The sequence below is a fragment of the Salvia hispanica genome, chromosome 3 (genome assembly GCF_029641045.1).
Source record: "Salvia hispanica isolate PSC_SH4W2 chromosome 3, Shi_PSC_v1, whole genome shotgun sequence".
Lineage (NCBI taxonomy): Eukaryota > Viridiplantae > Streptophyta > Magnoliopsida > Lamiales > Lamiaceae > Salvia > Salvia hispanica.
This window is the reverse complement of record NC_142694.1, coordinates 5,217,836-5,231,711: the sequence shown is the minus strand read 5'-3', so window position 1 is coordinate 5,231,711 and position 13,876 is coordinate 5,217,836. Positions and strand designations below refer to the sequence as shown.

Sequence of the window (13,876 nt, the reverse complement as noted above, 5' to 3'; positions counted from 1 at the left end):
TAAACGATACAAGCTAGTTATAACTTTTGCATAATAATTGAAATATTTCACAGAGTTTAGAACATTTTAAGAGCCTAGTTTATAACATTGCTTACTTAGACATTTATAGTAAGTAGATAATCTACAAAGATCTATGCAATCACGAGCTTGGGAAGGAGGCAAAGAGCATTCTTCTTATGTATTGTGATTCCAGGCAAAACCTCAAAATCAATATCTTCTTCCTTCATTCCAACCGGCAACTCCCAATCAAATTTGCCCACAACATTTGCCAATGCGAGTTCCATCTCAGCCATTGCCATTCCGATCCCCGGACACCTTCTTCGCCCGAATCCAAACGGGATCAACTCCGGAGTCTGGCCCCTTGGATCAAGGCCAGACTCCAAAAACCTCTCAGGCAAGAACTCATCCTCGTTTTCCCACATCGCAGGATCTCTTGCAATAGCCCAAGTATTGACATACACAGTACTTCCACCTTCGATTTCATAACCATTTACACTACATTTCTTGGTCGTCTCTCGTGGTACAAAGTGGAGCTGGTGGATACAACCTCAAACTCTCCTTCACAACTGCTCTTAAATACGGAAGTTTCTCTATGTCTTTTTCATCGATCAAATCTTTCTCTCCAGCCAACTGCCTTATCTCCGCTTGCAATTTCTTCATCAACAAAGGCTTCTTCACCAACGCGGCCATCGCCCACACTAACGCAGCTGAAACCGTGTCGCTGCCTCCCGCTATTATATTCTGCAAACAAGGCTACAATAGTCATAATATGTTCACTCAAATTAATTAACCAAATACGATAATCATTACATTAACATACATACCATTAGTAGTGCTTTGATGTGGTCCAGTGTAAGCTCAAACGACGTCGTTCCATTTTCTTTAATCCGTAGCAATATATCAACAATGTCTCCCTCCATAGATTTCGGCCTATTCGGATCCATATGCTCTTCAATCAGTTCTTCATAGAAAGAATCCATGTCATGAAAATTCTTGCCAAGCTTTTTGTTCATTCCAAGCAATCTATCAACCCATCGAAGCGATTGCATTTCGCGAAGAAGATCAAAGAAACGGTTCTTTCCATAGCCTTCATCTCCATAGGTCTTCCCAAACGCAACTCTACATATAGAGTTACTAGAAAGCGACAGCATCGTCTCGCTCAAGTTAACAACAGTGGAAGAAGATGCGTCTCTAGCAATCTTCGCCATCATCTTCCGCACTTCATCTTTGAAAATAGGCTGAGATGATTGAACTTGCTTCACGCCAAAGAGATTGATCGTGGAGATCTTTCTCATCTCCCTCCACACTTGGTTGTCGGGCGAAAACGCAACATCTAGGCCGTTGTACGTGAGCCTCTGCAGGGAAACAAGAAGCGGGCGGCTGGAGAAAATGGCGTCGTGTGATTTCATGACCTCTTTCACGGCATCTGCTGAGGAAATCACAACGACTGGCCGTAGTCCGAGCTTGAGGGACATGACGGGGGCCGTACTTGTTGGAGAGGCGGCGGAGGTACGTGTGCGGAGATCGGACGTCGAACTGGTGCAGAATTCCGATGAACGGCAGCCCCCGTGGCCCCGGTGGATGGAGTTTGGTGGCATGTTTATATTTTTGTGCTTGGAAGTAGAAGATGATCATTATTGGGAGAAGGAAAAACAAGAGAAGAAACATCATGTTTTGGGTTGAGATAGAGTATTGTTTTGAAAAAAAACGCAGAATAGGAAAAAAGACTATATAGGTTTATATAACTACTTAATAAGATTGCCGACTGCACATACATATCCGATATATTAGCTATAATGCAATACTATATAAGCAGGGACGGAACTAGAAATGTAAATAAGTCGGTGCTAAAATTATCCATAAAAAGAATTCTGATTATAAATAAATAGATATTTAAAATAATATTTTAGTATTTTAAGCTCTTTTATCTAATAAATTTATAAAATGATGAAAACTCAAATACATAATAAATTTCAACTACAAAATTTAGTATATTTTTATATGAGATAATTCTCATTCAAATTATAAAATTTAGTAAAATAATTGGCCAGTCTCATAATGTTAGAAATCATAATATCAAATCACAATTTTCAATTTTTTTCAATTATCATGTCTGATTATAAAATGTGGTATTTCAGTAATGTTTAAAACGATAATATTTTACTATTTAAATAAGAAAAAAATAAGCATTCTCATAAATTTTAAAATTCAAGATTTAATACTGTATTTTCAAATAAATTAACTAATATTTGACACTTTTTTTAATATTTAAATGACTACTAAGTACTCTAATATTTTACTAATATTGAAATAGAGATACAAATAGAAATACACAAATTGTGATATTATGGAGATATGCAAAATATTTGTTAAACGTAAACTCAAGTAATAAAGAAACTTAGCTTCAGGTATCATTTCACAAATTAATACACTTCAATATATATATTACTACTTTCCAATTCTCTTGAAAAACACAAAGAATTAATTACTCTTTAACTAACAGTGGACCCCAACACAGTTATAAATTTAATGATACACTACTTTCTAATTTCTCTTTTTCTTCTATCGTCTCCTTCCCTCTTTTCCTCATCCCTTTTTGTAAACAACATAAAATTGATAAGCAGGGGCAACCACAGTGGGGTTACCGGATCAGTGCCGGCCAAGCCCTCGCTGCCCGCTGGAGTGGCGGCTTGGCCTACTGTAGGTCCGTCCCTGTATATATGTATTATCATATAGTGATATAACTACTTTGATAAGATCGCGACTGTATATGCATATCTTATATATTAGCTATATATGCAACTACATAAATGTAATACAGATAATCACAATTTATCTAAAACAATATGTTTTATATAAGGCTAGTACTTATTAAATCTATTACCAATATATCATAATCCAAGAATTCACAATAGAATTGAGTTGAAAAGAATGCACTATAGCCAAAAAGACTAGCAATCAAATTGATTTACATCATGCATTTAGTGATATAACTACTTGATAAGATCGCCGACTGCAGATACACATCCAATATATTAGCTATATATGCAATATATTAGAATAATGCAGATAATCAATATTTATCTAAATAGTAGTAGTATGTTTTATATAAGGCTAGTACTAATTGAATCGGTCACCAATGATATCATAATCCAAGAATTGAGATAGTAATGTGTTGAAAAAACGTACAATTGTCAAAAGACTAGCACTCAAATAGATTTTACATCATGCATATAGTGATACAATTACTTGATAAAATCGCCGATTGCACATACACATCCAATATATCAGCTATATATTTGCAATATACATGTAGAATGAAGATTCAATTATCAACAAACTATTACTTGTAATATGGTGTATAACTATAAGCCTTTAACTAATTGCATACATGGGATAGACGAATCAAAATTTCTCAAAACAGTACATTTTATATAATTACTTAATCATAATCCAAATATCCAAGAATTCAAAATAGAATGTTAGATATGTTGTTTAGCTAGACTATAGCTAAAATATATTTTGTATGATTTGCGTTGAATTGTTTGTTGAGTGTTTTTAGTTTAATATGACACGGACGTGCCTTTACAACAAACTTACACATGTAAAAAATTATTAACCACACAAATGAATAGTAGTACTATATATTAGTCGAATTGCATGCAATTCAAGAAATAAAAATCAGGAGGAAGGGGGTGTCACTAGCTATCAAAGGACATTATGAAATTTTAGACACTTCATCGTTTTTCAATTAGCTAACAGAGTTGCTCATAGTGTAGTCCAGTATACAAGATCTTGGTTATGAAATGTCTTCCGCCTAAAAACGGACTTATTGATTAAAATCAAATCTAATTGTATTGCCAAAATTTATAATGAATATACCATAATATAATAAACCACAATTTATACTATTACCAAAATTTAAGCTTAGGAAGATTTACATACACTAATCTTAAATTAATATATAATTAACTAAAAGTCTAAAACATTTAAATTAAATGTGTAAAAACTAAGTATGCACCCTAAGCAACACAAAATCCTTAATTATCAATAAGAAAGGTAAAAGTTAAAGCTCATGGCAACAAAATTGAAGTGGACAAAAAATTAAAATGTGTACACAGGTCATATCTCACATAAATAAGGTACACAAGAAACTTACTATTGTAATTTTTCTTAAATTTAAAATATCAATATTGATAAATTAAATACCGCTTGATAATTGTTAATGGAGTTCACAACTCAAACAACCTAAAAAAAAGATGACGCTTCTTTTTCTGTTCTTGTCTCCCATAATCACTAAAATCTAAACATGCCAACAAAATCCAACCCCGCCGGGTCCACCAGTGCTACCGTTCATCTGTAATCTGACGGCCGCCTCTCCAAACCGCCATGCCCCTTTAGATGGCTTGATAGACTCTTTGAAATGGCTAAAAGGCTCGAAAATAATGGATTCTTTCTATCAAGAATTGATTGAAGAACATATCATGAATCCAAACAGGCCAAGATCTATGCAAGGAGACATTGTTGAACTATTGCAAGAACACAGAAAAATTAAAATGTGTACACAGGTCATATCTCACACAAATAAGGTACACAAGAAACTTACTATTGTAATTTTTCTTAAATTTAAAATATCAATATCGATAAATTAAATACCGCTTGATAATTGTTAATGGAGTTCACAACTCAAACAACCTAAAAACATGATGACGCTTCTTTTTCTATTCTTGTCTCCCATAATCACTAAAATCTAAACATGCCAACAAAATCCAACCCCGCCGGGTCCACCAGTGCTACCGTTCATCTGTAATCTGACGGCCGCCTCTCCAAACCGCCATGCCCCTTTAGATGGCTTGATAGACTCTTTGAAATGGCTAAAAGGCTCGAAAGTAATGGATTCTTTCTATCAAGAATTGATTGAAGAGCATATCATGAATCCAAATAGGCCAAGATCTATGCAAGGAGACATTGTTGAACTATTGCAAGAACACAGAAAATTTAAAATGTGTACATAGGTCATATCTCACACAAATAAGGTACACAAGAAACTTACTATTGTAATTTTTCTTAAATTTAAAATATCAATATCAATAAATTAAATACCGCTTGATAATTGTTAATGGAGTTCACAACTCAAACAACCTAAAAAAATGATGACGCTTCTTTTTCTATTCTTGTCTCCCATAATCACTAAAATCTAAACATGCCAACAAAATCCAACCCCGCCGGGTCCACCAGTGCTACCGTTCATCTGTAATCTGACGGCCGCCTCTCCAAACCGCCATGCCCCTTTAGATGGCTTGATAGACTCTTTGAAATGGCTAAAAGGCTCGAAAATAATGGATTCTTTCTATCAAGAATTGATTGAAGAGCATATCATGAATCCAAACAGACCAAGATCTATGCAAGGAGACATTGTTGAACTATTGCAAGAACACAGAAATTCAATAGCAGCAGTCATCAGAAACAAATCATTCTTACTTGTATAATTACCCATCTTAAATCTTGTGCAAAATTCAAGGTACTCGATAATCTGGCATGAACAGTTGAAAAAAAAACCGTCTCTATCAACAAGATATGCAACCATATGATAAACATACTAAAAGTAACCAGCTTCCTCACTGAAAGCATACTCATTCCTGTCACTATTCCAGATTTCTCTGCCAGAAAACAAAGTTTAATCAAATAGTAACAGTATTGCAACCTTCTATATTCAACACATAATAACAACTTTGTCGCATAGCCTCTATTGAATCCAAGAATATCATAAATTCTACAGAATCCTCTCTATCTCATTCAATAAAAACAAATTAGCATTATTTATTCCTGCCATTAATAAAGTACACCTATACCTCTTCATAAATCATAATTGCTTCACCAAAAGTTGGTTGAATGAATTCATCAATATAAATAATTCCCAAAATTCCCAAATATTCCCAAAATTCCTAAAATTCCTCCTTTCTATTTAATTAACGAAAATGGCAATTAGCATAGAGCTTTTAAATAATTGCGGCTAAAGCCGACTTCCTTCTATTATTTTTATTATCTTAATAAAATGGGTATCCTATTTATAAGAGTTAAACCTGTTGTATTCCAAACAAAGAGAAGAAACTTGTTGTTCTAGAATATCATTTTCGACTAAAAAACAAGCAAAATGATGTCACTTATTTTACTCTCATTGTCTCTTCCCATAATCTTCATTCTCTACTTCCAAACACAAAAATCCAAAAATACCAACAAACTAAGACCACCGGGCCCACCGGGGCTTGAGAGGGTTTGAGATTGTATCCACCAGCTCCACTTTTAGTGCCAAGAGAGACTACTACTAACTGTACTGTAAATGGTTGTGAAATTGAAGGAGGAAGTTTTGTGATTATTAATGCTTATGCCATTGGAAGAGATCCTGATGCGTGAGAAAACACAGATGAGTTCTAGCCAGAGAGGTACTTGGACCTTCAAAATCCAGAGGTGATCGCGTTTGGATTCGGGCGTAGGGGGTGTCCAGGATAAAAACTGGCACGGGATAAAAACTAGTTGTTCTCTAAAACTATAAACTTTGACATATTTTGATATTTCCCACGAACTTTAAAATGGGACTACAATATCACAAACTTTACATTTTTTTAGTTATTTTCCATGGCAGGTCAATCACTATATCCGATTAATTACCTACATTTCTTTTATCTTACTTGACATTACTAAATTAACGTGACTTTTTTTCCTACTAGCCACAAATTAAAAAGTGGTAAAATATTATTATAAACATTTCACGGTTGCCCACAGTTGCCCATGTAGAATAAGTTTTTCACCGAAGATATCTTATTTTGGTTAAGGTTAAGAAATAGTAACAAACGAAACGTAAAGATTTTAATATCTTAGACCAATTTTAAAGTTTGCGAAAAATACCCAAATTTGACCAAATTAAGTTTATAATTTTGGTTACCAATATCCCTAAACTCAATAATTTCGCCTCCAAAACCCACTTGTTAATTCAGGCACCTCTCATATGCTACGAATTATCGCATGATCTATATTATAGCGTGTCATTATAAATTACAAAATAAATATATTATCACAAAATTATCTTGAAAAATTCTTTGGTCAACAAATTTGTTTCATCACATTAAATACAAGTGGTTGGGTCCTAGCTAAGATAAAAATAAATGCAAATAGATTACACAAATTTTCCTATGTATGATAATGAGTAATGTCAATTACCATGGAGCTTTTAAATAATGGCAGCTCCAAAATCCACTTGTTATTTTTTATAATAGCTAAGGGCCATCATAGTATAGTCTAAAATTTCACTCTTTAATTAGATTTTGTAACCTTAATTTTGTTGATCTTACGTTTTACGTAGTCCACGCTAATGTTGTGATTTTCTGTGTCATAATAGTGATAACATTGTCAATAAAACTCATGTAATGAGCTTGATGGTTTTAGATTAATTAATCTTATAGCAACTTAAAAAAAACGCAAAATACTGATGGAATTAGTGACGACATCCAATAGCTCAACAACTAGTTATGATACCGGAAATTATAGCATTTTGATGAATATACTAATATATGCTATAACCAAGGGCGAACGCAGAATTTTTTTTCAGTAAGGGCTCAATTATGTACTCTGTCTGTATTCTCAAAATAGATTTTTTTTTTCTTTTTAGTCCATTTGCTAAAAATAGAAATTTTCTATTTCGGAAAATTTATTTCTCTCTAATAACGTGTGACTCACTTTCTATTAATATTCATTAAAATAGATATTGTTGGTATTGTACAAGTTTTAATATAAAAAGAGATAAAAAAAAAGTAATTACAATATTGTTATTGAAGAAGATTGAGACCTACTTTAGAGATAAAAAAGGTTACTACTATAAATAGAAATGGATAATAATTTTTTGGAATGAACAAGCATAAAATATCTTTAATCTTAAATCCAAAAAACTTAAATTCAAATTAAACAAGCAAAACTCAACCATTAAAAATAAATTTACATCATTGAATTGAAAATTAGAGAAAAAAAAACTAGGAGAAAAACTTATCTCACGCATTAATACTACCAAGAACACGAATTTTGTGAAGAAAGTTGCAATGCAAATAAATTCTATTAAAGTTAGAATTGTTTTATATATTTGTTTATTGAAAATTTAGTTATGAAATTAGATTATGCTGACATGGCTCTTTGTAAATGCATCACCCATAATTTAATTAAGTCGTTTGATAGCACGTCTATTAGTAAATAATAAAGGGCTTGGCCCGCTTTTTAAAAACAAAACTACAGCCACTTTTTATAAGGAGTTTTATATTAAGTCTTTCTTCTTCCCTGCGACAAACGACGGCCATTGTCCTTCATTTTGTTCTGCAAAAACAAATTCCAGATTAAATTCAGCCCCTCTAATTATTCTATTTTAATAATTTATGCTTCAAAGACACTTATATAGTAAGGGCTTAAGACAAATTTTGCAATTTTTAAAGAAAATAGAAAAACAGAAAGAAAAATAAAACAAAAAAAAAAATCTATTTTAAATTTGGGTAAAGGCTTGCCCTACCCTCTTCTTTAGTCTTTACTATGTCTGCCCCTGATTTTGGATGTAGTCTAAACAACATATCTAATATTCTATTTTGAATTCTTGGATATTTCGATTATAATTAAATAGTCGACTTATATAAAATGTACTGATTTGATAAATTTTGATTCGTCTATCCCATGTATGCAATCAATTCAAGGCTTATAGTATTACAGAATTGTTTGTTGATAATTAAATCTGCATTCTACATGTATATTGCAAATTTGCAAATATATAGCTAATATATTGGATGTGTATGTGCGGTCGGTGATTTTATCCAGTAATTGTATCACTATATGCACGATGTAGAATTAATTTGATTGCTAGTTTTTTTTGGCAATTGTACTTTTTTTTTTCAACACATTACTATCGCAATTCTTGGATTATGATATCATTGCTGACCGATTCAATAAGTACTAGCCTTATATAAAAACATACTACTCCCCCCTATTTAGATAAATATTGATTATCTCCATTATTCTTATACATTGCATATATAGCTAATATATATAAGTACTAGCCTTATATAAAAACATACCACTACTCCCTAAATGCATGATGTAGAAACAATTTGATAGCTAGTTTTTTTAGCGATAGTGCATTCTTTTCAACTCAATTCTATCGTGAATTCTTGGATTATGATATATTGGTGATGGATTTAATAAGTACTAGCCTTATATAAAACGTACTAATGTAGTCGCATATATAGCTAATATAACGGATATGTACGTGTAGTCAGCGATCTCATCAAGTAATTATATCAGTATATGATAGTACTTGTATAGTATTGCATATATCATGTTAATTAAGAAAGAAATAATAATTAATATTTCCTTAATATAAAAATACTCATAGCTAAAAGTAAATTAAAATAAATAGTATTCATATATCTGCTTTTGGATATATAATGAAAAAGGGAATTTGGATATATAATGAAAAAGGGAACAAGCTAAGGAAAAATAGCATTGATGGAAAATAACACAAAAATAAAAAGATATTGCAAGAAATGTTAAACCATTATGGATATAATATTTTCTCATGTAGTCCACGTATCAAATATAGAAATGCTTTACTATTTTAATTTATTTTTTCATATATTAAATTATTTTACTTTCACAACATTTGATGATTTATATCGTATGATAATTTGAAATAAATTTTTTTCAAAAAAATCAAACAAGTTATGAAAAAATAATATAAATGACAAAAAAACTAGATACTAATGTATAAAATGATCAAATATGAATTTCTTTCAAAAAAAATATGGTACTATATTAAATTATATAGTACTACTAGTAATTATTTTATGATTAAATATAGTACTTTAATTATGTAGTGTGTTAATTAGTATTACCATAAACAAGTCATAATCTAATCTAAATCAATGATATGTTTCTAAACTAATAGAGTTAAAAATAACGAACATTAAATAAGGATAAATTAGTCATAAAATTATATCCTAAAATATAGAACTAAATTAAAGGGTATTTTGTATACACAATTTTTGTTAATTTATTTTTTCCCTTATTTTCCCGTTATTATTAGTAGGAAAGAAAATTAATGAGCTTTTAATTGTCACTATTCAAGGAAATTCTATTGATCGTCTTTTGAGATGTGATAGTCATAATTATTCAGTGCTTCTTCTTTATTACTTGTCTTTTCCTTAATAAATTACAAAGTACTACGTGTCTACTAACTTCAAAGTCAAATGAAATTATATATTCAGTTGTCGGGTCCTATTCCAGTGCTTATATCATCCTAATCCAAAATTAAGACTAAATCTCCACATTTAGATTTTAAAATGAATGGATGAGATTAAAGCTCACAAAATCTCAATAAATAGTAAACAAAATATCAACAAAAGGGTAATATCGTCATTATGTTATCATATGATAATTTTCGTTAGTGTTTTTTTATATCAACATTGTGTATTACAAATATCAACAATATGACATTAGAATATCAACACAAGGACAAGAAAATATCAACACATTTTTATTGAGATTGGAAATGCATAATATTGAGATTTTGCCTACAATATACTGAGATTTTTTGTTGCATTTGTTGAAAATAGCTGCATATCAACATGTACGAAAATTGAAATATAATTTATCAAATTTCATCACCCGAACATCGTCGGAACATATGCAATTGAGATCTCGTTGGAATCCTTATTAAATTATCTTTAATTTGATATATTTTTTGTGAAAAAATAATTTAAATTGAGAGAGTTACGTAAATTTAAAGATTTGAGATGATTTTGAGAAGAGAGAAACTAGTTAGTTATAATTACTGCATATAGAATTTGACATTAACACCCTTTTAATTTAATTAATAATTATTTAAATTTAAAATATATTACACTTGACATTATATTAACCACAAGATCTTCTAATCTAATGGTTGAAAATTAGTCTTAATTTGGGATTGGTAATTAGTTAGCAATTGATTACATCCCTTCAGTTGTCTATATATTAAAACAAAGAGAGAATGTGTAACAAGAGAATTTTATGAATTTTGTAATTATATTTACTGGTATACTAATATTTGCCGATAAAACAAAGAGAGAATGTGTAAAAAGAGAATTTTATGAATTTTGTAATTATATTTACTGGTATACTAATATTTGCCGATAATTTAATTTGTATGCCTGTTATATAACCATCAAATATCCATCACATCATATTACTACAGAAAATCTGATTCCGACACTTTGAAAAGTACAATATGGGCTCGTAATCATGCTCTAATAATATAGTACTATTAATCCTTCGGTCCAACATTTATCATTTAAAATGTCATTTTGACTCGAAAAGAATTTTAAGAAATTGTTTAATTTTGTGAAGAAAATTAAAAGGAGTAAGTAAGTCTATGATAAAATCAAAATTATTAATATTATTAATTTAGTTAAATTCTGTTAGAATTTACTCCCTCCGTCCCACTTTAGGAGTCTCAGTTTATAACTTTTGGGTCCGCTTTAGGAGTCTCGGTTGGAATATTCCATAATTGGTAATAGGCCCCACATTCCACTCACTTTTTTCCACTAACATTTTATTATAAAACTAATATATAAAAGTATGACCCGCATACCACTATTTTTTTTCACCAACTTTCCTTTTTTTTTCTTAAAACTCGTGTCGAACTCAATGGGGACTCCTAAAGTAGGACGGAGGGAGTATTAATTTTATACTCCCTCCGTCTCATTAAATATGCAACATTTGCTTTTCGGCACAAGATTTTATGTAGTGTTGTTTTGTGAGTTAATGAAGAGAGAGTAAAGTAATAGGGGAAAAAAAATAGAGTGTATTGTTTCCATTTTTAGAAATGTTTCATTTTTAAAGGGACAAACTAAAAAGAAAAACGTTTCATTTCTAATGGGACAGAGTGAGTAATTGATTGTGAGTGTTAAAAGTTAGTGTAACGTGAAGTTCGTATACAAAAAATGGAAAAAAGTAAATAATTTTTTTTTTAATTATAGACAACCCAAAATGATAAAATAAATTTTTAAACGGTAGACAGATGCAGTACTTGTCAAATATATTCTATATTCTTTGTGTTTACAAACCAAATAGGAAAATGCATCAAAAAAATTGCTTGTTTTGTCGTGAGAGTTTATTTAATCTATAAACAACATCATCAGCTCACGAGTTTAAATTAAAACGTGTTTACTTTTTCAACAGAATAGCAGAATGCGTGTCACTTGTAAGATTCTCTTTATTTCCGAATAATGATGGATATAAAAGATTACTATTTGTGAATATCTATAAGATTAACTTCAATTAATTTCTATGATCATGCATTGAGAAGCTCTCAACTAAAAGGAGAATTGAGAAGATGATCAAAGAACACAAACAGTTCTCAAATTTTAGAGAGAAAACAAAAAAGATTGATAGAAAGTGTATCCTAATCTAGAATGCATTGAGTAGCTCTCAAATGGAGAAGGAAGCCTCAGTCCTTTTGTGAGTAAGTGCATGTTAATCCGGATCATCGAGTTTATGTGTGGGTCTTAAGTCGGGTCAAGGGCCTGATGTGCCCCAATTTTGGGCCTGAGAAGACATGTGCCACAATTTTGGGCCTAAAAATTCTCACATTCATTATCAATTTTATATCCACGATTAATTCACCACTAGTATAGTAACGACGGCATTACCTCGTTGACGGTATGAGACAGCTCATGTGAAAGGAAAAACTGGCGACCGCTCGCCTGACATACGTGATGCATGTTGCACGCTCATCCATTGAGATGGTGTCATTGCCGACATTCCTTGGAATGCGAGCATTCGAGCATTATCTACTGATTTTAAAAAACAATTTTTAATTATAGACATCTAAATAATTTATGAACAATGAAAAGAAACTGCTAAATTTCACAATGATCCATAATTTAAGTCGGCCCCTGAATCGGTTAAACATTATACTTTGTGAAATATATAGTACTTAAGTAAATCCTATACATTTGGGAAGTTTTTATCAATTATTTTCTCACCCCATTTGTTAGTCTATTCGTTGTGGCATACATTTAATAAATTAATCGTGCACAAAAAAAAATTATCAAGCCACGTATAATTATCCTTATATAGAGTTAACTTTGAAAGAAAAAGAAGGAGAATATTGAATTAGAATATTGCATTCTCACATTTGATTCGCTAAAACTCAAATGACTAAAGGAGGGTCTAAAACTAGGGATGTCAATTCAACCCGAAACCCGTGGGCCTACCCGAACAGCCCGATAAAATGAGCGGGTTAAGGCTGTAATTTAATTACCCGAATACAAAAAGGGCTAAATGAGAAAAACTTATCTCACGCATTAATACTACCAAGAACACGAATTTTGTGAAGAAAGTTGCAATGCAAATAAATTCTATTAAAGTTAGAATTGTTTTATATATTTCTTTATTGAAAATTTAGTTATGAAATTAGATTATGCTGTCATGGCTCTTTGTAAATGCATCACCCATAATTTAATTAAGTCGTTTGATAGCACGTCTATTAGTAAATAATAAAGGGCTTGGCACGCTTTTTAAAAACAAAACTACAGCCACTTTTTGTAAGGGGTTTTATATTAAGTCTTTCTTCTTCCCTGCGACAAACGACGGCCATTGTCCTTCATTTTGTTCTGCAAAAACAAATTTCAGATTAAATTCAGCCCCTCTAATTATTCTATTTTAATAATTTATGCTTCAAAGACACTTATATAGTAAGGGCTTAAGACAAATTTTGCAATTTTTAAAGAAAATAGAAAAAAAAAAAATGAAAAAAAAACAAAAAAACAAAAAACAAATTTGGGTAAAGGCTTGCCCTACCCTCTTC

General features: G+C 31.1%; 1 pseudogene across 1 annotated transcript; it reads right to left on the bottom strand.

The window, feature by feature from the left end:
- Window positions 1-1,760, bottom strand: LOC125215824 (strychnine-11-hydroxylase-like; annotated as a pseudogene). The gene is made up of 2 exons (XR_016136817.1): window positions 825-1,760; window positions 1-741 (listed from the first exon to the last, which is right to left on the bottom strand). The product of XR_016136817.1 is annotated as a strychnine-11-hydroxylase-like (transcript).
- Between the last annotated feature and the right edge of the window lie 12,116 nt (window positions 1,761-13,876).